At 37.7% G+C, this 15,175-nt stretch overlaps 1 protein-coding gene across 9 annotated transcripts in view; it reads left to right on the forward strand.

Moving 5' to 3' along the window:
• Positions 1-15,175, forward strand: part of MARCHF1 (membrane associated ring-CH-type finger 1) — an 892,783-nt gene that overhangs the window by 445,818 nt on the left and 431,790 nt on the right. The window contains exon 1 of one of the 9 annotated variants that reach the window (XM_086703940.1): positions 11,110-11,153. The exons of the other annotated variants lie outside the window; for them this stretch is intronic. The gene's annotated coding sequence lies outside the window, so the exon portion shown is untranslated. Of the gene's footprint in view, positions 1-11,109; positions 11,154-15,175 lie in introns of those variants that run through there. 9 annotated transcript variants of the gene reach the window in all.

A 15,175-nucleotide genomic window follows, 5' to 3' on the forward strand; every position in this document is an offset into this window, starting at 1 on the left:
TGGAAATTAATCAGATACTTTTCACTAACCTGGGTTGTTTCACTAACTTGAGTTGTTTTCACAACTTGATTATAAATTTCGTATAGGTAAGGAATTGAAGTTTTGCCCTACAAACTCCTAAAATACTAGACATGTATTAAATTCTTAGAAGATGGCTCTTTCTAATAAAAATGAATGTGCTCTCTAGTACTATATTAGAATAGCTACAATCAGCTTAACCTCTAAGAATTTGCTTCTTTTTTAATGTTATTTATTTATTTATTTATTTGAGAGAGAGAGAGAGAGAGAGAGAGAGTGTGTGTGTGTGTGTGTGTGTGTGTGTGTGTGTGTGAGCATGAGCAGGGCTGGGGAAGGAGCAGAGAGAGAGAGAGAGGGAGACACAGAATCTGAAGCACCCTCTAGTCTCTAAGCTGTCAGCATGGAGCCTGACGCAGGGCTCCAACCCACGAACCATGAGGTCATGACCTGAGCTGAAGTCAGACACCTAACCGACTGAGCCACTGAGGCACCCCTGAATTTGCTTCTTAATATGAAAAAACAATGTTGCTAATGACACTACCTGATTTGACAGTAATATTGTTAATGAACCATTAAAATGTAAAAAGTACCATGCCATGACATTTTAGGACATTGAATATTTAGTTTAAGATGCTATTGTATGTTTTATGCATTTAATTTTCTAGCTAGATACTGGTTTTGTACCTCACTGTAGACTTGTAATGTGCTATAGTAGAAGACACAATGTGACAAAGAAATGAAAGTAGTAAGAAGGCAAAGCATGCAATCAAAGGAGAGCAGTGATGGCTGGAGATGAAAGCAGAGAAGTCCACACTGGGAAATATTACTATATGCCTTTGGATTTTGATAATAGTCAACAGAAATAGAAACAGTTAAATCATATGTTTCTCTGTCTTCTAAGAAACTATAGTGACTACAAAGCAGTTTTTAGTCTCTCTCTATGTAATAGAAAAAATAAGATAATCAACATATACAAAAGGAAACTAAGTTACCTAGAAGGATCCTAGACAATGTAAGGTACTCTACTAATTTCTTATTTCTAGTATAAAAAGTTACCACAGATTTAGTGACTCAATATACCACAATTTATTACTTTTCTGGTACTGGATGTCAGAAATCTAAAATTGGTCCACAAGGCTGTGTTCCTTCAGGAGGCTCAAGGAGAGAACCAATTTTCTTGGCTTTTCTACTTTTTAGAAGCTGCATGCATTCCTTGGCTTGTGGCTACACAGAACTCTGACTTTTGCCTCTGTTGTTCTGGCTTCTTCTCTGACTCTGACCCACCTGCCTCTTTTTTATAAGGACCCTGTGATTATATTAGGTTGGCCTGGATAATCTAAGATAGTCTCTTCATCTCCAGGTCCTCCACTTAATCATATTGTCAGAACCCCCCATTACCACATAAGCTAACATGAATTCATAGGTTTCAGGGATTCAGACATAGACATCTGTATGGAAACACTATTCTGGCTACCATAAGTACCAGGGTATTTGGACCATAGTTCATGATCTTCCTACTCTAAGTATTGGAAAGGAGTAACACACACAAGAAAAATGCTTAAGTCTGGAATTTTTAGACCATATTATTAGTAAGTTATTATATAAAGTGAAATACTTTTCTCCAAGTGAATTTAGGTTGAGCATTTTCATGAGGCAAAATTTTCTGATGTATTATTCCTCATTTACACCATTTCTTTGTACACATGCTAATGCAAAAATGTTCAGATATTCATTGTTCACTGAATTTGCTATCTTCATTCATATCCCACAAGTTTGCATGAAAGGCAAAGACATACATTCTGTAAATATATTCTGTATATTTAAATACAGATTTGGAATTTATTTATCTTTGTAGAACATGGTAGATTTTCTAACGGTGTATAGATGTAACATATCAACAAAAGGTTACAGTGAAATGGGCATTTTTATTAATAATGCAAATCCATCCCATGGAAAATAGATCATAGTAATTTTAATTATTTTTTTAATTACTGAGAGGAACTATTAAGATGCTATGGTGACATTAAAAACATGACCATAATCAGGTAAGTTAGCAAGATTATCTAAAAATAAATGAATCAACATTGATTGTCCACTTGTGTTTAGCATCATCTTAAGCCTTCTGGGGAACACAAAATGAATGTAAGCATGATCTATTCTACCAGTCTATTTAATACCAATCTATGTAATATATACCAATCCACATATATTTATGTAAACTAAGTTTCATTAGAAATTGGGAGATGAGCATAAATTGTCTTGGATTAGGGGAGTCAGGAAACTTTTCTGGAGGATACTATTTTAAATTACATACAGGTGCAATGGATAGGCAAAAATGACACCATGGGCTAACACATGGAGTTGACAAAAAGACTAAAGTTAGGAGAAAACCAGGGCTAGAGTGGGATGATATAACAGGGTCTGTTTTGGATAGATATAGTGGGGTCAGATTAACAGGTCATAGACAAGTAGAGGAATTCAGCCTTGATAGTACACAGGGCATTTAAAAATCAAACACACAAAATCCTAGAACATAAGGTCTCCCTACATGACACAGAAAATATGCCTTGGGGTGTGGAGGGGTGAAGATGGGGATTTTTGTCTGTTTGTCTTTGCACTGATATGCCAAGTGCTCAGAACAATGTCTGATATATATTTATTGAATTTTATTGAATGAATGAATTACTTGAACTAATTTTCCATGTTATATTTTTATAAAAAATAAACTTTGAAATTAATGGTTTAGTATAAATGATATAGCATTAATTTGATGCTCTATGGGATTAGGTTTTTTCTTTTTCTCTAGATGTACTGAGAATACCAGAATAAAGAGCTGGGTTTCATGTTTTCTATAGCAGAGACTTAAGAGTAGGAAGGCTGTGGGACCCTGAACTGTCTACTCAGCAAGAAAGTTGACTCTGTTCAGGCTCTTCTATAAGACCAAGCCAAGTTCAGATTCTCTAAGGCAGACAGAAACCTTTTCTAGATAAAAGCCTGTTCCTTAAACTAAGAAGCAGAATATTCTAAAGGTACCTCGGTGGCTCAGTTGGTTAAGCACCGACTTCAACTCAGGTCATGACCTTGCAGTTCATGAGTTCCAGCCCCTCTTTGGGCTCCCTGTGCTGATGGTAAGAAGCCTGCTTGGGATTCTTGCTCTCTCTGCTCCCCCACCCCACACTCACGCTTTCCCTCTCTCTCAAAATAAATAAATAAACTTTAAAAAATATTTTAAAAAGAAGCAGAATATTCTAATAATTTTTCATGATATACCTGTGAATGTATCCCTTTTTTTTATTTATATATGAAATTTATTGTCAAATTGGTTTCCATACAACACCCAGTGCTCATCCCAATAGGTGCCCTCCTCAATACCCATCACCCACCCTCTCCTCCCTCCCACCCCCCATCAACCCTTAGTTTGTTCTCAGTTCTCAACAGTCTCTTATTTAAAATGTACTTTATCCTTTGAAATGTCAAGATAACTCAATGAACTAGCTGTACACAGGGAAAGTGCAATTTTCAATTAAGTTCATATGCAAAATATTGAGCTGCTAATAAGTTACTTTAAAGAACTAATGAAGTTTGCAACTGAGATAAAGATCTGAAATTGTAGCATTGCCAGGACTGAGTTAATAATTAAGACATAGAGGATTTTTGTAACTTAACTATTAAATAAGCTAATTTAGAAATAGTATTTGTGTTGATTTTTATACCATTTGAAAATTATCCTGGGGCGCCTGGGTGGCGCAGTCGGTTAAGCGTCCGACTTCAGCCAGGTCACGATCTCTCGGTCGGTGAGTTCGAGCCCCGCGTCGGGCTCTGGGCTGAAGGCTCAGAGCCTGGAGCCTGTTTCCGATTCTGTGTCTCCCTCTCTCTCTGCCCCTCCCCCGTTCATGCTCTGTCTCTCTCTGTCCCAAAAATAAATAAACGTTGAAAAAAAAATTAAAAAAAAAATTATCCTGTGTGTACCTATCCAACATTATGAACCCCAAACATATTGACAATCATAGGTATTATGCTACTTATAAAATGTTTTATATGACAGCAGAAATTTTTAGTTACCTTTTTTCTTTCTTGTATAGCTACTCTCCAGTTAGTGATCTAAAATAACTCATACATTTTCATGACAAAGAGCCCAAGGAAGAAATTTGGCCAATAACCAGGAGTTCAGAGAAAATTAGGAGAAAACCAGAGATTTTGTAAAGGTAGAAAGAACATATGAGACTTTTTATTTTCTTGAAATCTTTAGGGGTAGAGGCCAATGTAGAAATCAGAGAGGCAGGCTACCTGAGACGCAGCTTTTGTGAGTGTTGCTTATGCGTGTAGGACAACATTTTGTATTTTAGCTGTACATCTACAGTTATACTATAGAATTGGCTTATGAAGATGGAAGGGTGAGCCAGCAACCTGTGCTTGGAGTCCCATGGATATTAATAATTGATACAAGTCATTTTATGATTTTTACCTTCTAGCTGCATCTAATCACTTTAGATGGCTACTAATCCTTGCAAGGCCAGAATCAACCAAATTGTCACGGATGTCTATGGACATGAGGCATGATGGAAAATTAGGAGTAATACTGGATTTCTAGTCAAGTGATAACACGTTCTCATTATATCTATGCCTTTCTATGCCTCTAGTTAATAGGACTTGGAACAGATTCCATTATGGGTATTGCTTCAGTCCCCAAGTATTGCAAGTTGGGTTTTCTGGAGCAGATGTTAAGATGAGTTTGGGGTTTGTGATGTTTCCTAGACATCAACACTTGAGGGGGAAAAAAAGGAGAGAGAGACAGAGAGAGTGTCTGCAGTGCAGACCCAACACAGCTTTGGCTGACCAAACTGAAAGCTCAGGAGAAAATTCTGCACATCAGAGTGCCCCACAACTGGCTGCGGTCCTTGTGCCTTCAACCCCCTCCTTCTTTGCATCCTTAGTCACTGCATGTGGATTGTCTCCAAAGGGGCATCCCATCAGGCAAGGTGGCTTTCTGGAGCTGAAGCAGAAACTTCTGTAAAGGAGGTGACATCTGGAGACAGTCTACAGATCCCATGCACCCCAGCTGGACGAATCCGCCTTCCCAGGGTAGCATCTTTATCTGTATGCCACCCTGACTCAGTAAATGGCAGATTGTAGCGAAGGATTGGGGTAGGCGTTATGAATGATGGTAATGGGTGAATCATAAGATGAATATAAGATTTACCATCTTAAAGCTATGATGGTGGCCATATGAAGCTCAGGGTCAAATTTTCAGGAAGGCTCTAGAGCCAAAGCAAGGACAGATGTCTGGTTTATTTTTTTTTTCATTTTTTTTCATTTTATTTTTTTATTTTTCAAAATTTACATCCAAATAAGTTAGCATATAGTGAAACAATGATTTCAGGAGTAGATTCCTTAATGCCCCTTACCCATATAGCCCAGCCCCCCTCCCACAACTGCTCCAGCAACCCGCAGTTTGTTCTCCATATTTATGAGTCTTTTCTGTTTTGTCACCCTCCCTGTTTTTATATTCTTTTTGTTTCCCTTCCCTTACGTTCATCTGTTTTGTCTCTTAAAGTCCTCATATGAGTGAAGTCATATGATTTTTATCTTTCTCTAATTTCACTTAGCATAATACCCTCCAGCTCCATCCACATAGGTGCAAATGGCAAGATTTCATTTTCTTGATTGCCAAGTAATACTCTTGTATGTATGTGTGTATGTATGTGTGTGTGTGTGTGTGTGTGTGTGTGTGTGTGTGTGTGTATATGGTATCTTCTTTCCCATTCATCCATCGATGGACATTTGGGCTCTTTCCATACTTTAGCTACTGTTAATACTGTTAATAGTGCTGCTATAAACATGGTGCATGTGTCCCTTTGAAACAGCACACCTGTATCCCATGGATAAATGCCTAGTGGTGCAGTTGCTGGGTCGTAGGGCAGTTCTATTTTTAGTTTTTCGAGGAACCTCCATACTGTTTTCCAGAGTGGCTGCACCAACATGCATTCCCACCAACAATGCAAAAGATATCCTCTTTCTCTGCATCCTCGCCAACATCTGTTGTTGCCTGAGTTGTTAATGTTAGCCATTCTGACAGGTGTAAGGTGGTATCTCATAGTGGTTTTGATTTCTATTTCCCCGATGATGAGTGATGTTGAGCATTTTTTCATGTGTCGATTAGCCATCTGGATGTCTTCCTTGGAGAAGTGTCTATTCATGTCTTTTGCCCATTTCTTCACTGGGTTATTTGTTTTTTGGGTGTTGAGTTTGATAAGTTCTTTATAGATTTTGGATACTAACCCTTTATCTGATATGTCATTTGCAAATATGTTTTCCCATTCTGTCGGTTGCCTTTTAGTTTTGCTGATTGTTTCCTTTGCTGTGCAGAAGATTTTTATTTTGATGAGGTCCCAGTAGTTCATTTTTGCTTTTGTTTCCCTTGCCTCCGGAGATGTGTTGAGTAAGAAGTTGCTGCGGTCAAGATCAAAGAGGTTTTTGCCTGCTTTCTCCTCGAGGATTTTGATGGCTTCCTGTCTCACCTTTAGGTCTTTCATCCATTTGAGTTTATTTTTGTGTATGTTGTAAGAAAGTGGTCCAGGTTCATTCTTCTGCATGTCACTGTCCAGTTTTCCCAGCACCACTTGCTGAAGAGACTGTCTTTATTCCACTGGATATTCTCTCCTGCTTTGTCAAAGATCAGTTGGCCATACGTTTGTGAGTCCTTTTCTGGGTTCTCTATTCTGTTCCATTGATCTGAGTGTCTGTTCTTGTGCCAGTCCCATACTGCCTTGATGATTACTGTTTTGTAGTATAGCTTGAAGTCTGGGATTGTGATGCCTCCTGCTTTGGTTTTCTTTTTCAAAATTTCTTTGGCTTTTTGGGGTCTTTTCTGGTTCCATATAAATTTTAGGATTATTTGTTCTAGCTCTGTGAAGAATGCTGGTGTTATTTTGATACGGATTGCATTGATATGTAGATTTCTTTGGGTAGTATCGACATTTTAACAATACTTGTTCTTCCTATTCAGGAGCATGGAATCTTTTTTCCATTTTTTTGTGTCTTGATTCAATTGCTTTCATAAACTTTCTATCATTTTCAGTGTATAGATTTTTCACCTCTTTGGTTAGATTTATTCCTAGGTATTTTATGGTTTTTGGTGTAACTGTAAATGGGATCAGTTCCTTGATTTCTCTTTCTTTCTCTTTATTGTTGGTGTATAGGAATGAAACAGATTTCTGTGCGTTGATTTTATATCCTGCAACTTCACTGAATTCATTAATCAGTTCTAGCAGTTTTTTGGTGGAATCTTTTGGGTTTTCCATATAGAGTATCATGTCATCTGCAAAGAGTGAAAGTTTGACTTCCTCCTGGCCTATTTGGATGCCTTTTATTTCTTTGTGTTGTCTGATTGCAGAAGCTAAGACTTTTAATACTATGTTGAATGACAGTGGTGAGAGTGGACATCCCTGTCTTGTTCCTGACCTTAGGGGAAAAGCTCTCAGTTTTTCGCCATTGAGGATGATATTAGCATTGGGTTGTTCATATATGGCTTTTATGATCTCGAGGTATGCTCCTTCTATCCATACTTTCTTGAGGGTTTTTATCAAGAAAGGATGCTGTATTTTGTCAAATACTTTCTCTGCATCTGTTGAGAGGATCATATAGTTCTTGTCCTTTCTTTTATTAATGTGATAAATCATGTTAATTGTTTTGCAGATATTGAACCAGCCCTGCATCCCAGGTATAAATCCCACTTGGTCGTGGTGAATAATTTTTTTAATGTATTGTTGAATCCGGTTGGCTAATATCTTGTTGACAATTTTTGCATCCATGTTCATCAGGGAAATTGGTCTATACTCTCCTTTTTAGTGGGGTCTGTGTCTGGTTTTGGAATCAAGGTAATGCTGGCTTCATAGAAAGAGTTTGGAAGTTTTCCTTCCATTTCTATTTTTTGGAACAGTTTCAAGAGATAGGTGTTAACTCTTTCTTAAATGTTTGGTAGAATTCCCCTGGAAAGCCATCTGGCCCTGGACTCTTGTTTTTTGGGGGAGATTTTTTAATTACTAATTCAATTTCTTTACTGGTTATAGGTCTGTTTAACTTGCTATTTCTTACTGTTTCAGTTTTGGTAGTGTATATGTTTCTAGGAAATTTTCCATTTCTTCCAGATTTCCCATTTTATTGGCATATTATTGCTCATAATATTCTCTTACTATTGTTTTTATTTCTGTTGGTTGTGATCTCTCCTTTTGCATTCTTGATTTTATTTATTTGGGTCCTTTTCTTTTTCTTCTTGATCAAACTAGCTAGTGGTTTATTAATTTTGTTAATTCTTTCAAGGAACCAGCTTCTGGTTACATTTATCTGTTCTACTGGTTTTGGTTTCGATAGCATTAATTTCTGCTCTAATCTTTATTATTTCCTGTCTTCTGCTGGTTTTGGGTTTTATTTGCTGTTCTTTTTCCAGCTCCTTAAGGCATAAGGTTAGGTTGTGTATCTGAGATCTTTCTTCCTTCTTTAGGAAGGCCTGGATTGCTATATACTTTCCTCTTACGACCGCCTTTGCTGCGTCCCAGAGGTTTGGGGTTGTGGTGTTATCATTTTCATTGACTTCCATATACTTTTTAATTTCCTCTTTAACTGCTTGGTTAGCCAATTCATTCTTTAGTAGGATATTCTTCAGTCTCCAAGTATTTGTTACCCTTCCAAATTTTTTCTTGTGGTTGATTTCAACTTTCATAGTGTTGTGGTCTGAAAATATGCATGGTATGATCTCGATCTTTTCGTACTTACTTAGGGCCCATTTGTGTCCCAGTATATGGTGTCTCTGGAGAATGTTTCTTGTGCACTGCTGAAGAATGTATATTCTGCTGCTTTAGGATGAAATGTTCTGAATATATCTGTGAAGTCAGTCTGGTCCAGTGTGTCATTGAAAGCCATTGTTTCCTTGTTGATTTTTTGATTAGATGATCTGTCCAGTGCTGTGAGTGAGGTGTTGAAGTCTCCTACTATTATGGTATTACTATCAATGAGTTTCTTTATGTTTGTGATTAATTGATTTATATATTTGGGTGCTCCACATTTGGTGCATAAATGTTTACAATTGTTAGGTCTCTTGGTGGATAGATCCCTTGATTATGATAAAATGCCCTTCTGCATCTCTTGATACAGTCTTTATTTTAAAGTCTAGATTGTCTAATGTAAGTACGGCTACTCCGGCTTTCTTTTGTGGACCATTAGCCTGATAGATGGTTTTCCTACCCTTATTTTCAATCTGAAGGTGTCTTTAGGTCTAAAGTGGGTCTCTTGTAAACAGCATATAGATGGATCTTGTTTTCTTATCCATTCTGTTACCCTGTGTCTTTTGATTGGAACATTGAGTCCATTGACGTTTAGAGTGAGCACTGAAAGATATGAATTTATTGCCATTATGATGCTTGTAGAGTTGGAGTTTCTGGTGGTGTTCTCTGGTCCTTCTAATCTTCTGCTGCTTTTGGTGTATATATATATACACCAAAAGCAGCAGAAGATTAGATTAGCAGAAGATTTTATATATATATATATATATATATATATATATACACACACACACGCATACACACACCAATACATACATACATACATATATATTTTTTTTCATCTTTTCTCCCCTCAGAAATTCCCCCTTAAAGTTTCTTCCAAGTCTGGTTTAGTGGTCACAAACTCCTTTAATTTTTGTTTGTCTGGGAGGCTTTTTATCTCTCCTTCAATTTTGAATGACAGCCTTGCTGGATAAAGAATTCTTGGCTGCATATCTTTCTGATTCAGCACATTGAATATATTCTGCCACTCCTTTCTGGCCTGCCGAGTTTCTATGGTTGGTCTGTGCAAACCTGATCTGTCTTCCCTTGTATGTTAGGGACTTTTTTTTTCCCTTGCTGCTTTCATGATTCTCTCCTTGCCTGAGTGTTTTGTGAATTTAACTATGATATGCCTTGTTGATGGTCGGTTTTTGTTGAATCTAATGGGGGTCCTCTGTGCTTCCTGGATTTTGATGTCCCTTCTACCCCTGTTTCTCTCTCTTCCTCTTCTGGGCCCCGTATGATTCTCATGTTGTTCCTTTTTAATGAGTCCCTGATTTCTCTAATTCTTAAATCGTGCTCTTTTGCCTTAATCTCCCTCTTTTTTCTGCTTTATTATTCTCTATAAGTTTGTCCTCTATATCGCTGATTCTCTGTTCTGCCTTGTTGATCCTTTCCACCGCTGCATCCATCTGTGATTGAAGCTCAGTTATAGCATTTTTAATTTCATTCTATTTTTTACTTCTTTTATCTCTGCAGAAAGAGATTCTAGTCTATTTTCCACTCCAACTATTATTATTATTAACGTGATTCTAAATTCTGGTTCAGACATCTTGCTTGTATCTGTGTTGATTAAAACCCTGGCTGTCGTTTCTTCGTGCTCTTTCTTTTGGGGTGAATTCCTTCATTTTGTCATTTTGAAGGGAGAAAAGGAATTAATGAGTTAGAAAAATTGAAATTAAAAAAATTAAAATAAAAAAAATTAAAATTAAAAATTAAATACACACACACACACAAATCTAATAGATGATTCTAGATCCTAGGTGTGTTTTGGTCTGGGTGTTGAAAGTTGTTTGACAAATCAGAGAAAAAAAAGGGGGGAGAGGAGATCGTTTGAGAATTTGAAAAATTGAATATACTGAAGTAGACTAAAATGAGATGATGGGGGTAGAATAGAATTTGAAAAAATATACCCAAAAGTAAAGAATATAGTATAAAAAAAGTTAAAGAAAAATATTTTAATAAAAGTTAAAAATAAATATGAATTTTTTCATTTTTGGTATTTAAAAAAAAGAAATGAAAAAGAGAAAAAATATTTTAAAAAAGGAAACAAAAAGAAAAAAGAAATTGTTTGAAAATTTGAAAAAGTGAATGCACTGTAGTAGACTAAAATAAAATGATGGAAGTAAAATAGAATTTGAAAAAATGTACTTAAAAGCAAAAAATATAGTAATAAAAATAAAATAAAAATATTTTTAATAGAAATTGAAAGTAAAAATGAAGTTTTTCTCTTTCTTCATTCAAGAAAAAGAAAAGAAACGAAAAAGAAAAAAGAAAAGGAAAGAAAAAAAGGAAATTATTTGAAAATTTGAAAAGGTGAGTACTCTGAAGTAGACTAAAATAAAATGATGGAAGTAAAATAGAATTTAAAAAATTTACACAAAAGTAAAAAATATAGTACTACAAATTAAAGAAAGATATTTTTAATAAAAATTGAAAACAAAAATGAATTTTTTCTCTTTCTGTATTCAAGAAAAAGAAAAGAATTGTAAAAGAGAAAAGAAAAAAAAGGAAAGAAAATTGAATAGATGAACCTGCTAGCAGATTGAAGTAGGACTAAAATTGCTTCCTTTTCCCCTAGAAGTCAGTCTATATAGCTCTTTATAGTCCATAAAGTAAGCCCGCTTTGAGACTTGTGTTCTTGAGGAGCAAAGTTGGGCCAGTTGGGCGGGGCTCAGTGTAACAGCTCCGCTCTCCACTAGATGGTGTTGCTAACCTACTGGGGTGGATTTTTGCAGCAGTTGTAAGTGTGTATGCGCATGTGGGGAAGTGGTGAAAATGGCGCCACCAGGTACCCAGGCTGTTCTCCCGGATCAGCAGTCGCACACCCGTCCTCTGTCTTCAGCTCTCGTCCACTCCTCGCTTTTTCACTCTCTGTGACCAGGCTCCAGGCAGTACCTCTGTCCCGAGTTTTGTCTCAGATGCAGATGTTTTTCCCTGGCCCCTTACTTCTGAAGGACTGTGGCTTTTGACCCGTTCTGCCCCTTTGTGGGAGGGTCTCACCGAGAAATGGCCGAATGTCAGCTGCACCCAGGAACGCTTGCTGGACCCTGCTGCTGCTGATGCCCTGAGACTGTGGCCAGGTGCCAGCCCACCCCAGAAAAAGTTCACGGGATAGTGTAGCAGCAGCATTTCAGGGATTATGGAAAATCACAGCACACATCCGGCACCAGGCTTCACCCTTAACAACCTTGCCCCAGCACCAGTGAATGTGGCCGTTTTTCTGGGGTCTGCTAGGACCAGGTGTCTCCAACAGTCTCTACCAAATGTCCTTCCAGCAGTGGAACCGCTGTTCCCCATGTGGCCCGAGAACCTCCCGTACCCCACTCTGTTCCTGGGGATTTGCCCTTCCCACCAGAGCACCACCAGGTATGGAGCTGTGGAGTTGCAGCCTTTGTGCTCCCCTTGTTTACAGTCTTAATGGAATTTAAACCCTCTCCTTTCTCCTTTTCCCTTTTTAGTTTAGTCCCTGCAGCTGTTTCCAATTTTCCACTTTCTCTCCAGCTGCTTTTGGGGAGGGGTGCTTTTCCTGTACTGTCCCCCACTCCCCAGTCTCTGTCCTCTCTCCGCCCACAAAAGCAGCTCCCTACCTTTTACGTCTTCTTGCTCCCCAAGTTCAGCTCTCTGTGCTGCATACCTGTTGAATTCTGTGGTTCAGGTTGTGCAGATTGTTGTGTTAATCCTTCAATCAGTTTTCTAGGTGTGTAGGATGGTTTAGTGTTGGTCTGGTTGTATTTCATGGACGTGAGACACACAAAAAGCTCCCACGTTGTTCTGCCATCTTGGCTTCTCCCAGAGGTGTAGTTTAAAACACCATAAGCACCTAGCTTGCAGAACATACATGTCAGCATATCCATTAGTGGGTGTCTGCGTTTTTTTTGTCTAGAATGTGAGTCCCTTTCTTCTTGAGAACCGAACATTGATTTTGTTTTGGAAAACTCCTGTTCTCCTGTTGTAGTCAAGTGCTCTGCTCGCTCTTGGCCTAGAAGTAGGCATCTAAGCTCAGCTCAGCCAATGGGGTGGATTTTCCCTAGAACTTGAATTTTGAGAGGAGTGACAAAAGTAGGAAAGAAATGGCTGAGACTGATTCATCAAGATGTAAACCGCCTGAAGAGATTGCTCGCAAGCCTCAGTGCTTCCCTGGGTCTTGCCCTGCTTGAGATTTAGTATTGCAGCTTTGCCTTTTTTTTTAATGTTTATTTTTGAAAGAGAGAGAGAAAAAGTTGGGCAGGGGGATGGTCAGAGAGAGAGGGGACACAGAATCTGAAGCAGGCTCCAGGCTCCAAGTTGTCTGCACAGAGTGCAACATGGGGCTTGAACTCATGAACCCTGAGATCATGAGCTGAGCCAAAGTCAGACGCTTAACCAACTGAGCCACCCAGGTGCCCTAGCTTTGCTTTGATTCTGTGGCCTGTATAATAGTATTCCAATAAATTACTTATTTCTATCCCTTAGTTATCCAGAGTTACTTTGAGTTGTGTACAAGGTAACCCTCTACAGATGGTACCCAGGCTGATCTAAAATAATAACAGTAGTATGACAATTATCATGTACTATAAGCTGGTTTCCTAGATGAGAATGCTGATAGAATCACTATACCCATTTTGGTTTTTTGAAGGAGAACTCTCCGCCAAATAAATACAGTTCCACATTGGAAAGAGGGTAATGGTGGATGGTGTGGAATGCAAAGGAATTAATGAGTGGAAACAAGGAGAAAACTAATTTGAGAGGAAATAATTTTAATTCATTATAGATATGAATTTTCAATCAAAAGAACTGTCCAAAGTATATCTGGGGAGGTAATGAGTTCTTCCTTATTAATCCCTATGGGGAGGAATAAATAGAGGAGAAAAGGATCTTATTTGCATGACTTGGTGAGAATGGATTCCCCTTCAGTTTTCCCATCACTCTATATTCCACGAACACTGTACAATTAGTTGTGAGGAAATGAACCTTTGCGAATCTCTCTGCCCGGATAACAATTCACCTGTGCCTTCAGCTCAAATTCTCAGGAGTTACTGGCTTGTCAATGGAGGCAGCATGAAGTCAGGAAGCTGCTCAAGAGGCTTATAGGACAGTTGAGTTACTATCTTGATGCCTGTCTTAACAGGAATTACAGTTATACAGAGAAACACTGTCTTATCCAGAAAGGCACGCTTCTAGAAACGCTGGATATGAAGGGTATTCTTGAAACCCATGACTAATTTCTTTGCTTCATTATTTTATACTACAGCATATTGGGAATGACTTCCAAATTGGCTATGGTGGATTTGATCACTTTTTCAGGGCAGTGATGATGTGGAATATTACAGCTTCACAGATATTTCACACAGTCAGGCTGTGATTTATGAAAGATGTAAAATAAAACAATAGAAAATAAATATTTTAACATGCTGTTTTATTGTTTATGACCAGAAATACAACAGCTTTTATGGAGAAAGCGTTTCTAGTTTAACTACCCCTTCACACTAAATTTTCTGTACGGTATATTTGACTTTGACCAAAAAGTAAACACAGAAGAAAGTTCTGTGGCTTACAAAACATAATATGGAAAGAAACAGGTTTTACTTTATCTTATTTATATGAACTATTTCTGATGTAAGTTAATACTTCTAAAAATTGAATCATAAATCATACTTTTGTAGCATTTACTATAGGCCAGACACTGTTTTAAGTGCTTTACATATATTGAATCTTCTGGTCACTGCAACAGCTCTGTGACATGGATACTATTATTATCTTCTTTCATAAATGAGAAAACTGAGTTATAGGTATACTGTTCTTCAGGGACAAAAAGGAGGAATGTCTCTGAAAAATCAGTGGTGAAAAGAAATATGTCCATAGAGCAGAATTTGTAGTAGTAGTATATTTTGTTGGTTTTGTATGGATTGAGAAATACCCAAAAAGGTCCCACAGGTCCTAAGTGGAAGGGCCACGATTCATAAGCAGAGAAGGCCATCCAAAATCCAAGCATTTATTCTACACTGCTGTTGAACATACCCCACTAATTCTAGTCAGACAGTGATGTTTCCTAACTGGTGCTACACACATATCATGTTTACTCCTGCCTCAATTACTGCTTGTGTTCCCTCACTTCATTAATTTCTTGAAATACCCTTTTCTTTCCTTTCACTCAATTCCGTTCAATGTTCATTTCAATCCTAGCTCCTTCACAAAGTCTTTCCTGACAATCGTAACTAAGATTGAGTTTGCCCTTTCTATTCACTGTTAAAGCTCACAGTGCTGGTATCTGACTACCACCACGGCTGACCACCTAAGCCTTTTTTTTTTTTTTTAATTTTTTTTTTCAACGTTTATTTATTTTTTTGGGACAGAGA

This window comes from Puma concolor, chromosome B1 (assembly GCF_028749965.1).
Source record: "Puma concolor isolate L17-30 chromosome B1, mPumCon1.1.hap2, whole genome shotgun sequence".
NCBI lineage: Eukaryota > Metazoa > Chordata > Mammalia > Carnivora > Felidae > Puma > Puma concolor.